This window comes from Pogoniulus pusillus, chromosome 19 (assembly GCF_015220805.1).
Source record: "Pogoniulus pusillus isolate bPogPus1 chromosome 19, bPogPus1.pri, whole genome shotgun sequence".
Classification (NCBI taxonomy): Eukaryota; Metazoa; Chordata; class Aves; order Piciformes; family Lybiidae; genus Pogoniulus; species Pogoniulus pusillus.
In genome coordinates this window covers 12,364,449-12,379,715 of record NC_087282.1, presented here as the reverse complement: position 1 = coordinate 12,379,715, position 15,267 = coordinate 12,364,449, and the positions used below count along the sequence as shown (strand labels likewise).

General features: G+C 51.9%; 1 protein-coding gene across 3 annotated transcripts in view; it reads right to left on the bottom strand.

Annotated features, from left to right (window-relative positions):
• The window catches only part of ARHGEF9 (Cdc42 guanine nucleotide exchange factor 9), a 252,705-nt gene extending 238,351 nt beyond the window's left edge, over positions 1–14,354 (bottom strand). For all 3 annotated transcript variants that reach the window (XM_064159332.1, XM_064159333.1, XM_064159334.1), the window contains exon 1: positions 14,243–14,354. The gene's annotated coding sequence lies outside the window, so the exon portion shown is untranslated. The remainder of the gene's footprint in view (positions 1–14,242) is intronic.
• Between the last annotated feature and the right edge of the window lie 913 nt (positions 14,355–15,267).

Genomic DNA, 15,267 nt, shown 5'->3' with positions numbered 1-15,267 from the left:
AAAACTGCATCTTGGCTTACAGGCTGTATCTATGCTGCGTGCTGACACGTTTCCTTCCTGTAGTAAAACGTGTGGACTGCCCCATACATAAGCTATATCTCTCCCTTGAAATAAAAACTTCTTAAGGAGTCAATCCTTCCTGTCCATCCTACTGGAGAAGCATCAAAAGAACACTCTGAGCTGTGGTCAAACCCAACCACTTGGCATTCTGGCTGCAAAATGCCTGAGGACACCAGGATGAAGCTGGCAAATGTTTTGACAAGTTACTAGTCCCAGTAAGAGCACCTTCCCATGATAGCTGTGATTCACCCTTTACGTCAGCGGAGTGGAACAAGTGACCCCTTCTTCCTTCAGAGAAGACAAAAGAAGTGCTTAAGAAAAGGCATTTAACAACCCGGGCTTGTCCAGCAGGCAGCCCAAGCAAAGCTCACATCTCAGATGCCAGAGCGATTATCCAGTGACTTCAACCACTCCTGAGCTTCTCCTTGTCTGACTTCAGATGGAAACATGGAATCATTTTGGTTGGAAGAGACCTTTATAACCATCAAGTACAACCATTCACCCAGCACTGCCAGGTCACTGCTAAATCACGTCCCACAGCATGACACCTCCAAGGCTTTGAAACCCCTCCAAGGATGGGGACTCCACCACTGCTCTGGGCAGCCTGGACCAGACCTTGACAACCTTTCTGGGGAAGAAACTGTTCCTCATGTCCAACCTAAACCTTCTCTGGTGCAACTTGCAGACGTTTCCTCTTGCTTTGTCACTTGTTCCTTGGGAGAAGAGAGCAACTACACCTGGCTCCAACCTCCTTTCAGGGGGCTGTATAAAGCCCAGAGGTCTCCCCATGTCTTCCCTAAAAGTGCTCTTCTCCTCCCCACAGCAGCATGCCAAGAGGAGCTGTGGTGCCAGTGGAAGCAGGGAAGCCATGGCAGGCCCCAGCAGAACAGTCACTATTTCATAACTACACACAGCAAGAGAATCAAGCAGCCCAGCAGTCAGCGTGCCAAAAATAACCTCCCTGAAAGAGGCAATGACTGCAAAGGGTGCACAGAGCTATCCTCAGCCCATGGCTGACAGCATCAGCTGGGGGTGTGGATCCAGGAACACAGTGAGCAGCCACTGCTCTGCCCTGGGCAGGTGATGAAAACAAGTCCAGGGAAGTCAGGAGCAAGGCAGTGAGGGAAGTGCCCAAGTACCCAATTAAACCAAATCTTCTTGATCCTCACATCAAAGGCACACACCCAGGTTCATTTTGTTTTCATTCCTGAAAGAAGACTGCACTGAGCTGCCTTCCCAAGCTGCACCTCCTCATCCCATCTCTGGGAAGGGGGACTCCGACTGCCTTCTTCCCTGGCCTCAATGCCAGCTGGATGCAACATCAGAGAAAGGGTGAAGGAAGGGATAAATTAATGGAGTACCTAATTTGGGAGCTGAGTTATATGCCTGAATATGAAGTTCTGATCTATTACTGTAACAGTGTGGCTCCAGACCCTCCAGGCCAAATCTGGCTGTCACTTATTTAGTCCAAAACATCCTCTCCTTATGCCCTCAGAGCTAGAAATCACAATTTAAGCCACGTGAGGCTGAACCCCAGCTTGTTAACACTAACAGAAAGAAACAGCAGGCTGACCCAGGGCTCTGAAGGTATAGAATCATTCAGGCTGGAAGAGACTTCCAAGCTCATTCACTCCAACCTAGCACCCAGCCCTGTCCAATCAACCAGACCATGGCACTAAGTGCCTCATCCAGGCTTTCTGAACACCTTCAGGGATGGCAACTCCACCACCTCCTTGGGCAGCCCATTCCAATGCCAATCACTCTCTCTGTGAAGAACTTCCCCCTATGTCACTGGATCTTGTCCCAGATTGCTACTTCTCTAGAAACCCTTCTGTATGCTCAGAAATGGTCAGCACAGCCTGACCAGCTCACAGATACCCCAAAACAAAGCTCCTGCCCAACCGTGTCCTGACTGCCAGGGCGGAGAGCGGCACCTTCAGCATGAAAAAAACAGATGAACGCTCAAACATGTATTCAGGTGCCTAAATTCCACCTGAATTAAGGATCTCTGTATCCATTCTTGCTATGTACTTGTCCTTGGGCAGCAGGGAGTGTATGAAGAACCAGGAAAATTCAGCACAGAGGTTTCTCCAGACACATCTAGTTTCCAAAGGCAGCTTCATACCTAAATCCATGGCTTCCAGCAAAAGCTGCACCTCCTTCTGTGTGTTTGGAGGGAGACAGGCAATGCTTCTGCTTTTCTGTGCAGCACCACAATAAGTATCCAGCAATCAAGTCCATGTCTCCTGCTTACAGCACCGCATGGATCCATGGAGCCATCCTGCAGCATCCTTCAGTGAAGATCTATCCCCCCAGAGACACTTCTTTCTGTTCTCAACTCTGCCTTATTGAACATGTTTACACTGCAGCTGTAAACAAAGGTGCAGCTTTCCGGGAATCAAAGCTGGAAAGATTAGAGAGTAATTATCACTCCAAAAGGTCAAACCTGAAACCACACAGACTCCCCGTAGTTATTAGAGATGGCTTAAGTGTCTTTGCCCTGGTGCTTTACGCGTGCAAAACCCACTGATTACCATCAGAGGAGTAGTGAGGAGCACAAACTCACCAGTCTGGATCACACAGGGCTTCCATATAACCCACCCCTTCCTCCCATGCTCCCAAGTCCCCATCCCTGGAAGGATCTCAAAGCTATGGAGATGTGGTGGTGCTAAGGGACATGGTTTAGTGGTGACCTGGCAGTGCTGGGTTAATGGGGGGATCTTAAAAGTCTCTTCCTACCTAGATGATGCTATGATTCTAAAATCAACTCAATCTACCATATTTTTCCTTCCCAGGCTGAGAGACCTGGAGCTGTTTAGTCTGGAAGAGAGATGACTGATAGAGGATCTTATCAATGTTTATAAATACTTGAAAAGTGGGTGTCAAGAAGGTGGTGCTGGCCTCTTTCCAGTGGTGTCCCACGATAGGACAAGGGGCAACACATACCAGCTGGAACACAGGAGATTCCACCTCAACATGAGGAAAAACCTCTTTGCTGTGAGGGTGACAGAGCCCTGGAGTAGGCTGCCCAGACAGGTTGAGGAGTCTCCTTCTCCAGAGAACTTTCAAGCCTCATCTGGATGCATTCCTGTGCAACCTGCCCTAGATGACCCTGCTTTGGCAGGCAGGTTGGGCTGATCTCCAGAGGTCCCTTCCAGCCCCTACCATTCTATGATTCTATTTGATTGTGGAGAGACCCTATTTAGGCCACACTTCTTTTTATCATCTAACTTTGGAATTCATCAGGGTTGAGCAGGGGGGTTGGACTAGATGATCAGCAGAGGTCTCTTCCAGCCTCTACCATTTTATGTGAATGAAAAGTTGCCTTGGGAAAAGCTGCTCAAAACTGACTCTGAGCAGGAGAGCCCCTGGGATAATCCAGCTCCCTACAAGAGGCTCTTATCACTCTGCTAAGACCAGAGGAGCAATAACAGGAAGAAATTGTTTTGGCAGGACTTACACGACATAAAGTAAACTCACCAGCCACTGCTCTATAAAATCTCACTGGAAAAGACACGCAGCCGTTAGCCCCCGTGGCTGTGCTGAGCTCCTGCCCATCAGCCTGCCAGCGCTGCCCTTACTGGGGAGCCCACATGTTTGGAGGCCACCTCCTCGAGGCCTGCCTCTCCTGGCATTCCCCCACTATCTCTAAGTGGATGCAGAGGGTCACAGAGAGATAGTGTTGCTCACCTGCTCTCACAGCTGTGGTCTACACAGCAGAACTCACAGAGCAGAGCAGAGGCTTTGGATGTGCTCTGTGCGCAAGAACACTGTGAAGCTCCATACAAGAGTAAGAGAGATGGGAACTCCAGTGCCAGACCAAACTCCTTGTGCTGCTCAGAAATCCAGTGGATGCTCTCTTCCTTCTGCCCAAGCTCAGAGAGGACCCTGGTGCCACCCTCCAGTCATCCAGGTGATGGTATTCATAGAAGCACAAAACTGTTTCAGGAAAGGACCTCCAAGATCATGTCTAACAATCATCCTAACTAACACCGCTACAGCTATTAAACCATGACCCAGAGTGCCATGCCCACACACCTCCATGAACACCTCCAAGGATGGGGACTCCACCACCTCCCTGGGCAGCCTGTTCCAATGCCTGACCACTCTTGTAGGAAAGAAATTCTTCCTAATATCCAACCTAAACCTCCCCGGTACAGTTTCAGGTCATTTCCTCTCCTTCCAACCTGATACTAGAGAGAAGAGACCAATCCTCACCTCACTCCAGCCTCCTTTCAGGGAGTTGTAGAGAGGAATTGTCCATTGCTTACACAAGCAGGGACAGAGGACAAGCACTGCCATGGTGAAGGCCAACATCAACCATGAGGCTGAAGCTGAGAGCCCAGAGGCCCCGCGACTGCTCCAGCTGGATGTGCCACTTCACACCACTCCAGCCACACAACCCCGAGCCGAGGGCAGCCGCTCACATCGGTGCCATTGTTCTCACATACAAAGGGCATTTCTCATACCCCAGAGTGAAATGAGGCAGTTTTAAACTCATTAATGGTTCTCTCAAACAAGTCCCCAAGTGTACAGGAGGCCTCTAGCAGACAATATCAACCCAGTCTCACTAGGACAGCATCAGCTGCTGCCCTGCGTCAGCCTGGCATAAGAGGAGCAGCAAGAGAAAATGAGCTACAGCAGCTCCCAGTGAGGCTTGTTCAGATGTGGGACACAGGACAGCTCCTGCCAGGCTCCCTGTCCCTCTGCCAGGCTCCCTGTCCCTCTGCCAGGCACGTGCCTTGCGCCGCTCGTCCCCGCGACCTCAAAGAAGGCTTTTGGTTCACTTCCTTGTGGCAGCAAGCAGCAGCATCTGCCAGCCTGCTCCCACACGGCCAGCTGAGCCCCTCAGCACAAACCACAGTCTGCAAGCACAGGGCCTGAGAAGAGCAGCTGAGGAAAATGGAGGTTTTCAGCCTGCAGAAAAGGAGGCTGAGGGGAGACCTTCTGGCTGTCTACAACTCCCCAGAAGGAGGCTGGATCCAGCTGGGGGCTGCTCCCTTCTCCCAAGAAACAAGTGCTGGGACAAGAGGAAACAGCCTCTAGTTGCCCCTAGGGAGGGTTGTCAAGGCCTGGCTGCCCAGGCCAGTGGTGGAGTCTCCATCTCTGGAAGGGTTTTCAAAGCCATGGAGATGTGGTGCTGAGGGACATGGTTTAGTGGTGCCCTGGCAGTGCTGAGTCCACAGGTGGACTCTTCCAACCAAATTATTCTAGGAAGCTACCAGCATCTTTCCACACCAGTGAGGGAGCTGGCACACATCTCCTGCTACCTGAGCAGTGGGGTAAATGACACCCTCACCACCTGATGCTAGCTCAGAGGGGACTCACCTCCTCACCTACACACACTGTAAGTGTCACCAGGACCAAGACTTCTAGCAGCAAATTCCCTCCCATTACCAGGCAGGTTACTGGAAAGACTGTCTGCCTGTGCAGGCTCTCTGGGACCCCACTGTAGCAGCAAAAGCTCATGTCTTGGGATGCAGAGGTTGCAAAAGCTCTGGGAATTCCACACTTAATTCCACCTCAGTGTGCAGCAGCAGAGGAATGCCACGCATGCGGCTTCACTCTTTACACCTGCCCCAGTTTGGCGGTTTCCCACTATTGGGACGGCAGCCAAGAGAATGACAAACCCAGTGAGGGGAGGCACAGAAAGCTCAGGCAGGCAACTCGTGGGGTGGGCAACCACGCTCAAATTCAGACAGCAAAGCTTTTGAATCCTCTGTTAAGGGCAAGTCACAGCCAAAACATAGCACACAGCACTGTGAGAGTGGACTTGTGGTTTGCACTGGTGAGAAAGGGAGTTTTGCAACTGGGATAGCCTGGGAATACAGCTATCACTGCCAACCATCTAAGCCACAAAGATTAGTTAAGGGGAAAAAATAGAAAGAAAACCCAAGGAGAAGGCAAATGCAGTCAGCCCAGTATTAGCTCCAGTGCTCAGATACTGAACAGAGGCAGGTTAGCAGGCATCCTGCTCACACCACGGTACCATGGCACGATGAAAACACAGCCTGCCACGTGCTGTGCCTGCCTGTTTGCCTTGTGTGATCCAGTCCATGCATTTTGGCATGTTAAAGGCAGTGTGTAAGACCATGGAGTCCAACCATTAACCCAGCACTGCCAGCTCACCTCTGAACCATGTCTCTCAGCACCACATCTCCACGGCTTTGAAACCCCTCCACGGATAGAGACTCCACCACTGCCCTTGGCAGCCTGGGCCCAGCCTTGATAGCCCTCAAGGAAAAGTAATTGTTCCTCGTGTCCAACCTAAATCTCCCTGAGGCAACTTCAGGATGTTTTCTCTTGTCCTATCACTTCTTACTTGAGAGAAGAGCCTGACCCCCACCTGGCTCCAAGCCCCTTCCAGGGAGTTGCACAGAGCCAGGTGGTCTCCCTGCATCATCCTTTTCTCCAGACTGAACAACCCCACTTCCCTCAGCTGCTCTTCACAAGATCTGTGCTTACAGACAGTAGTTTAAGAGCTCAGCTGGATTTGTGGCAGCAGGATAGCTGATTCTGCATCACTAAATGCATCACCCACAAGCAGAAGTGAGATCACTCCTGGGTGATCCTGCTCTGGCCAGGTGATTGGACTTGATCTCTGAAGGTCCCTTCCAACTCCTACTATTGTATGACTCTACATAGGATCACAATCACAGAATGCCAGCTTAGGAGGGACTCCAAGGATAGTCCAACTATTCTAGGTGATAGTGTAGCTGAAATGAGCTGGCCCAGCACACTGCCAAGCTGAGCCTTAACACTGACCAGTGTGGGGGAATCCACTGCTTCCCTTGGGAGATGATTCCAACGTCTAACTGTTCTCACGAGGAAACATTTTCTTCTGGAGTCCAAATGGAAGCTCCCCAGCAGTAACTTGCACCTATTACCCCTTGTCTTTTTACACCTGACTCCTTGTAGAAAGGGAGTCTCCATCCTCCTGGTAGTCACCCTCTATGGAGAAGTGAGAAGCAGCAAACCCTGCTGAGGGATCACATCCTGACTCTGCTTTCACTCCGATTTTTCCTTAACTCTGACGATTCTAATAAAATAACAAGCAGCAAATTTAGCAGAAACACAGGGATCTGGGCTAAGAGTGAACTCCAGCTCTGATCTTTGCCTCCCTGCTGGCAGCCCTGGATACTCCACAACATCCTTTTAAACAGAGCGAAACACTTTAGGATGTGAGCAAGCCTGAATCCTGCCCTTACCCCAGACAATAGGCTCCGTAATAATGGTGCAACCAGAACTTCCTGTGCAGCCGTGCAAGCCAGCTCCCAGGCCAAAACACCATGGGAAAGGGCTGCCACGAGAGCAGCCACTTTGCAGAGCACCAGGGCAGCTCCTTCAAGCTCCTGGGGACAGGTTTTTGACAACAAGCAATGCACGATGACCAAGTCCAGCCTGGGAAGGAAGCAAAAACCACACCAGTGGCTTGAAACAGAAGCTGGCCAGCTCAGGAACGGCTGTGGATAATTAATTATCACAGCAAGGCTTTTGCAACATCTGGATGCAGCTTTCTCTCACGGATATTTCACTACCCTGCCAGCCCTCGTGAAAACTCCACACCAGAAGGGGCCGACACGGAAGGCTTCGATCTCAGCTTGGCTGGGGTCAGTGTCATCGCTCTTGCAGTGTGGGAAGCTCAGCAGCAGGGCTGGCCCAGGGCATCTCTCACTATAAAGCAACTGGTCCACAAGATGGCACGGGTCCCAGCAAGGAAAGAGTAACCACTGGCACTGCATCAGGCACCAAAAAGGAGTGACTGCATTCAAAACACTCCAGTGCTGGCATGTGGGAGCTTCTACTAAGAATGAGGGGTCAAAACGGACTGCAGCCCCAGACACAAAGACAAGCAAATGAGAAGTTCCTACAGCAAAACAGGAACTGGGTACTCCACAGCTGCACTGGGCTCCAGCATTTGAGAGATGGTGAGAGTTAACAGTCAAACAGGAAAGGACCAACCAGTGTACTCAGCAGTGATACCACCAGCATCCTTCTCCAAGCTCAAGAGCTTGCTGCCTTTCCACCTGACAGCACCATACAAGACCTTGAAGCTGCAAATATCACAGGCCTGAGCCCTGCTGCTGTCCCTCCTCACTCCAGGGATCGCAGGACATTAGAGGTTGGAATGGACCTTTGGAGATCTTCGAGCCCAACCCCCCTGCCAGAGCAGGACATTATCTAGCAGAGGACATACAGGAATGCATACAGACGGGTCCTGAAAGTCTCCAGAGGAGGAGACTCCACCACCTCTCTACAGATCTCCAACCCTTCTCAGCTGGAGGAGATGAAACATTCAGCATGCAACAGAGGGTGGGGAACCAATTTCCCACAGCAAACATCTTTCTATGTCTCATTACCATCTCTCCATCTCTGCTTGTAACACCTGTCATCAAATGTTGGTGTCTTTCAGCTTTCTATACCTCTTTTCAAAGAGTGGCAAAAATCACTTTTGAGAGTTATTTTTAGCCCTGAAGGTACTTATCTGCCTAATGGGCTCCAGGCATTGAATTAGAGATTCCCCTGCAGCCTGTGGTGAAGGCTGTGGGGAGGTAGGCTGTTTTCCTGCAACCCATAGATGTTCATGGCAGAGCAGATCTCCACCTGCAGCTCCTGCAGGATCCCATGCTGAAGAAAGTGGATGCACCCAAAGGAGGCTGTGGTCACATGGGAAATCCCATGCTAGAGAAGGATCCTGGTAGGACCTCTGGTCCCATGGAGAGAGCAGCTCATGTCAGTGCAAGTTTGCTAGCAGTATGTGTGATTCCATGGCGGATCCACGCTGGAGCAGTCAGTTACTGAAAGCCTACACCCATGGAAGGCACCCTCAGCAGAGAAGCTCTTGAAGAACTGCAGCCCCTAGGAAGGAGCTTGTAGAGGACTGTCTCCTGTGACAGGGAGCAAGGCAAGACAGTGAGGAATCCCTCCTCTGAGGATGAAGGAGGAGGACCAGAGGCTGCAGGCTCCAGACAGGGTGATACCCTTTCTCCAAAGAGGAAAAGAAGAGAAACCACATGCAAGAACCAGAGCAGCATGAAGCTCCTGGAGCTCAATCTACTGCAACAAATGGCATTTAACTAGTAGAGAGCTGGAAAGCACATTCCTGAGTGGCTTCTTTTCCACCTGAATGTAAGGACAAACCTCTTTGGTGTGAGGGTGCTGGAGCCCTGGAGCAGGCTACCCAGATAGGTTGTGGAGTCTCCTTCTCTGCAGAGACTCCAAATCCTCCTGGCCATTCTGATCCTGAGCAAACTGATGTAGGTGACCCTGCTTTAGCAAGGAGTTGGACTAGGTGATCTCCAGAGGTCCCTTCCATGCCCCAGCATGCTGGAATTCTGTGAAAAAGAAGCCTTCTAATTTCAACGACCACAGTCTGCAGCAGACAGAAAACTACTCTCCCTGCACTCAACACCCCAAAATCCATTCACCAGCATGCAGGTGCACAATGGTTTTGTTTCACCACTGAGGCACCAGGGAACTCTTTCCCAAAAGGCTGTGATTTCCAGATGAACATCACTTAATTACCAAGCCAAGATCAGACCTGATGTGGACCTGGACATCCTGACCTAGGTGGAGCCATCCTTGCTCGATGCAGGGGGGTTGGACAAGATGAGGTTCCAGGGTCTCTTCCAACCCAATGCAACCTGTGAGTCTCCCTGCTACCAAAACTCTTTATGCTGTTAGCAAAATGCCCCCTTCTGGCAAATGACAACTTAGATTCCTGGGTCTGATCACACAGATAAAGAAAACGTCAATAAATCTCTCAGTGAAGGGAAAATTAACACCGTGTCCTCATGTCAGCACCAAACCCAGAAATAACCTCTTGCCACAGACATCCATTGTCTGTCTGACGCAAAAAGGCCAAATGCAACAAATCTGCACTTAAAAAAGCCCCATACAAACCCAAGCTGGTGATGCTCATCCCTGGAAATACAGCTGGCAAGAGGCTGCTGGGACAGATACGTGTTCACATCACTGGGTCGTGGTGCTGGAAGGAGCCTGGCTTGGGGGGAAGCCCAGGGTGGGAGCAGCACCTATCATCCCAAGGTATTTGGTTTGCTCCTAGTTCTCCTCTTTTTTACCCATTTATCACAGAACAGTTAGGGTTGGAAGGAACCTCAAAGATCCTCTAGTTACTACATGGCAGGGACACTTTCCACTAAGCCAGGCTGCTCACAGCCTCCTCCAACCTGTCACTGAATGCTACCAGACAGGAGGCATCCACAAGCTCCCTGGGCAACCAGGCCTTCCTGTACCTCACCACCCTCAAAGAATTTCTTCCTAATACCCATTTCTACATCCGCTCTCTTCCACCTCAATGCCAGTCCCATTTATGGAAAGCTTCTTTTTATTGCAGAGATTTGGGGAAATCTTTGAGATCCCAAGACACAAAAAAAGCAGCCAGGTAACTCCAGCAGTTACTCATGTAACTGCTCCAAGCATAATGAGGTAGCAGTAATTAGCTGCAGTGGTTTTCAGCTCATCCTTGGGATTCCCCAAACTACTTCTGAGAGGTCTTACAAAGGTATATCCAAAAGCAAAACCTATCCTTGTGCTTCACCTGAAAATTTCACGTGAGCCTGCAAGCTGAAAAGAATTTAAAACCACTGAACAGGATGGTTGAGAGTAATTAGAGCTCAGGAAAAGGAGCGGTAAGAGTGGTGGAGAGGGCAGGAGGCTCCTAGGGCTTGAGGAACAGGATGTGAAGAAATAACATTTGTAACAGGTATGGGAAGAACCAAAAATGGAACAAAGGGCCAGAAAAGCCAACCTACTACATTTGTGACTCAAGTATGCAGGATTAGGAACTCCAGTTCCCAGACTCATGTACTCAAGGCAGACCCTTCCCCAGTGCTTCCCACTTAAAGCAGGGGAGTCTGGCAAAGGAGACTACTTCCCTTCCTCACACACATACAGGCAATACACCTGCTTCTTTCTCCTCCCTTAAGCAGCTTCTCCACTTGGACCACCTCATGCCACTGGTGGCACAGGACAACATGAGGTTTTTCCTCTCAACATATAACTCCTCTCTTAGAGGAATGCATGCAAATTTTAGGACAAGAGGGAATGACCTCAAGTTGCCCCAGGGGAGAATTAAGTTGGACATGAGGAATAATTTCGTCCCAAAAAAAGGTGGTCAAGGCCCAGCCCAGGCTGCCCAGGCCAGTGGTGGAGTCCCTATCCCTGGAGGGGTTTCAAAGCCACATAGATGTGGACACCATTTAGTGGTGACCTTACAGTGCCAGGTTAACGGCTGGATTTTATGACCTTAGAAGGTTTCTTCCAAACAAAAACAGTTCTGTGTTATCTTATTAACTCCAGCTGTGCATAAAGGTGTGAGGAGAACCCACACTACAGCATGGAAAAGAAATTCAGCACTCCCAGCCTCTGCCTGGTCACTTGGTGAATCAGGGACCAAATGCCACCTCTATGAACCATCCCATCAGCAGGGCAGCCCCAATGCCACTCTGCATCGCCTCCAGCAAAGCATCAATCTGGAGCAGGACAACTTAACTTACTTCAACGGCCATAAATTTGGCACTTGTCTTTTCCGTAGTGAAGATACCACGGAGGGAGTGAGCAGCATTCCATAAATATTTGATTTAGACAGTTACAGTGCGTTTGGATCCAGCTCACTGGATGCAGAGCGAGGTTCCGATAAGCCCTGAGCAGCACGACCTTAATCCCCGTGTGATGGGACCTGTGCAGCGCAGGCAGAGCTGGCGTCACCCGGGGAAAGCGCTGTGCCCCGTCTGATAATAAAAGGGAGGAGCAGGGAGGTTCTATCAGCTAATAATCCCTGGATTTTGAAACGTCTCAGCTAATAAACTTTCAGGTGTGAAGCAGAACCACAGAGGTGGAGATCAGCGCGGCACCAAGCAGGAACCCTCTAAGCAGGCTCTGTAAACAGATGACTAAGACTTTCTCACCGAGGTTGCCCCATTAGTTTCCCCATAACTACTCACACCGGTCATGATTGAGCCCTCCCAATCCAAAACCATTCACTGCAGTCCAAAGAAATACTTCCCAGGACTCAAATATCCATCGAACCGGGCTGGGGCAGCAGTGACCTTGTTAATAGCCAGTTCGCACGAGTGTGAACTGCGATAAAAAGAGAGAGAGAGATAGAGAGGACCCCGAGGGCAGAGGGTTCCATCACTCCTCCCTGTATTATCGCTTGGGAAGTGTCTCGCCCGGCACAGGTACCCGGGGCTAGACCCTCCCCAGCCCCCAGTATCAGCACAGCATTCCGACTGGAAAATCAAACCTGTCTGATATAAACCGAGACGGGTTTGGTCTCAGACCAGAATCGGGTTCACAGTAGGAAGTTCAACTTCAAGGTGGTACTTCCTCAGCAGCTCAAAGAAAACAAAGAAGCTAACCCAAAGAAACAAACCCCCAAAACCACCACCACAGAGTCCCGTTTTCTGCGACACAATCGGGTTGTTTTTTTTTGCAGGCTAATCTGAATTTTGTGCTTTTACCGGGGGCTAGGGAAGGTCTATCCCGCAGGTACCTGCGCTTGCTCGGGGACATTAAGCAGCTAAGAATACAAAGAAAAGTGACAGAACCCTCTGCCCTCAGGGTCCTGGCTCCGGGAACGCCGCTGCGCCACAACCAGCCCCGCAGCCCGCACCGGGGCAGCGCGCAGCAGAGCTGCCACCGTCCCGGTCCTGCTCCCCGTCCCGATCTTACCTCACCGCATGGCCTCGCCGCCGAGCACTGACACGGTCCCGGAGATTCTCTGTTGAGCGTCTTGAAGTTGAAATGTCAAAAAAAAACAAAACAAAAAAAACAAAACCCCCCAAAGAAACCCCAACACCCACCAAAAAAAAAAGCAAAGCCCTCGGTAGTTTTTCTAAAAGCGACGACGGGTGCCGAATCTTCCGACAGCAAAGTCCAACTTATAACTTAAAACCAGCAGGCGCCGGGGGTGCCCCTGCCATGCACGGCTCCAGCCGCCCCCGGGACCTGCCTCCCGCCGCCGTCCCGGCTCCTGCCCGGGGAGCGCTCCCCGCCTGCCCCGGCCCAGGACCCCCCGGCCCCGGGCCCGGCGGCAGCGGCGGAGCGCTCAGAGGGCGGCGGGGTCCGCCCCGGGCCAGGCCCCGGGGGCTGGCGGGCGCCCGCGGGCAGCGGGGCGCGGGGGGTGCCCGCCGAGGCCCGGTACGGGCCCCGCTGTCGCTGCTCCGCTACCGGGCATCCCCCGCAGCCCAGCCCCGGTCCCGTCGGGGCCCGCCCGGCGCCGGCTGCTGTTCGCCGCGCCCGGGAGCTGCCCGAAAGTAATAATCAAATTTAAAGGAAAATAAAGTTAAAACGCAAAACTTTCTCGGCGCTTTGCTGCAGACGGTGCCTGGCCTGACTGACACCGAGAGCGCGGAGGGAAGCTTCGCTCCGCCAGTGCGGTGAGAAGCCGGAGCCGGTCCCGCTCTGCCCCCACCGCCGGCAGCCTGCGCGGCACCGCCCGCCCCCTGCTCCGCGCCTGCCCCGGGGACGGCGGCGGCAGCCGGGTGGCGAGGGCCGGGAAGGAAATGCGAGGAGGGAACGGGCTTGGTCGAGGGGAAGGAGCCTCTCGAGGGCGCTCACCCCGCTCCCCCGAGCCGCAGGGGTGTCTGTGTCCCCCCCACTTCCACGGTAACACCCAGAGGAAGCCACGTTTGCCACCAAACCAGGGGGACAGCCCCCGCACACCCCCGAACCCACCACTCCCGGGCCCCGGGGGAAGCCGAGGTGCTGGAGCTCACCATCGAGCTATGAGCATAGCGCGGCCACGCCAAGCGCCCGCGGCCACTTCTAGACCCTTCCACAGGGCCTGGAGAGCCGCTAGCCCAGCTGCGCAGCTGCCAGCCCTCTACAGATCTGCTACCCCAGGCCGACGAGCGCTGGCTGCACCCAGACTTTCTGCACCACCATCTCCCTCAGGCTGGGTGGCAGGATTTTAAACTTCACAGTGTCACAGTATCATCAGGGTTGGAGGAGACCTCACAGATCATCAAGTCCAACCCTTTACCACAGAGCTCAAGGCCAGACCATGGCACCAAGTGCCACGTCCAGTCCTGCCTTGAACAGCTCCAGGGACAGCGACTCCACCACCTCCCCGGGCAGCCATTCCAGTGTCCAATGACTCTCTCAGTGAAGAACTTTCTCCTCACCTCCAGCCTAAATCTCCCCTGGCGTAGCTTACCTCAGATTGTCCGGGCTCCTCATTCCTGAACAGAGCTGCTACCATAGGCTAGGCTCCCTGTGAACGTCTCCCCAGCTAATCCTTGCAGACCACCACTGCCTTCTCAGTCTTGCTCCTTCTCCCACACAGAAGACCTCATCTACAGCCACAAGCCCACCTGGCCACCAGCAGCTTGTTTTTCTTCAGCCAGGTGCTTCAAAATACTCATTTGACAAACCAGGCACACCTGTTGAAACAGCACCACACATTATCATCTCCTTTCTAACCCTGACACAGCTGAAATCACTAAACAGGTTGAGTTGGGAGGGACCTTACAGCTTGTTTAGTTCTAACGGTCTGCCACAGCCATCTTTGGCTAGAGCAAACTGCTCAGCCCTGCCCATCCAACCCTGATGTTTCCAGGGATGGGGCATCCGTAATGGCACTTGGTGCCATGGTCTAGCCTTGAGCTCTGTGGTAAAGGGTTGGACTTGATGATCTATGAGGTCTCTTGATTCTATGATTCCAACCTTGGTGATACTGTGATAATTTCTCTTCCCATGTTTCAGCACCCTTGCAGTAAAGGATTTGATCCCCATACCTGATCTAAATCTCCTCCCCTTCAATTTGTAAACTATTACCCCTCATCCTGACCCTACACTTCTGATGAGGCCCCTCCTCCTCCTCCTCTTTCTGATTAGCACCTTTTAAGTCCTGAAAAGCCTCAAGTAGATCTCTCTGGAGCCTCCTCTTCTCCAGGTTGAGCAATCCCAACTTTCTTGGTCTAGTAGAGACCACACCACTTAGCTTGGTGTCATCAACAGACTTGCTAAAGGTGCACTCCATCCCACTATCAAACTCATCTTCCCACTCCTAGAGAAAAACAACTTTTGTCAGTTTTTAGTGATGAGGCAAGACTCTCCCACCCCAGCCATACATCTCCACTGCCTCTTTGAGAAGCTCCTGCACACCCCACAGTGCTTTCCATCAGCTCCCCATCTGAAGGTGCTCTTGCATGGATAAACAGGAGCTCACACAAATAAAGA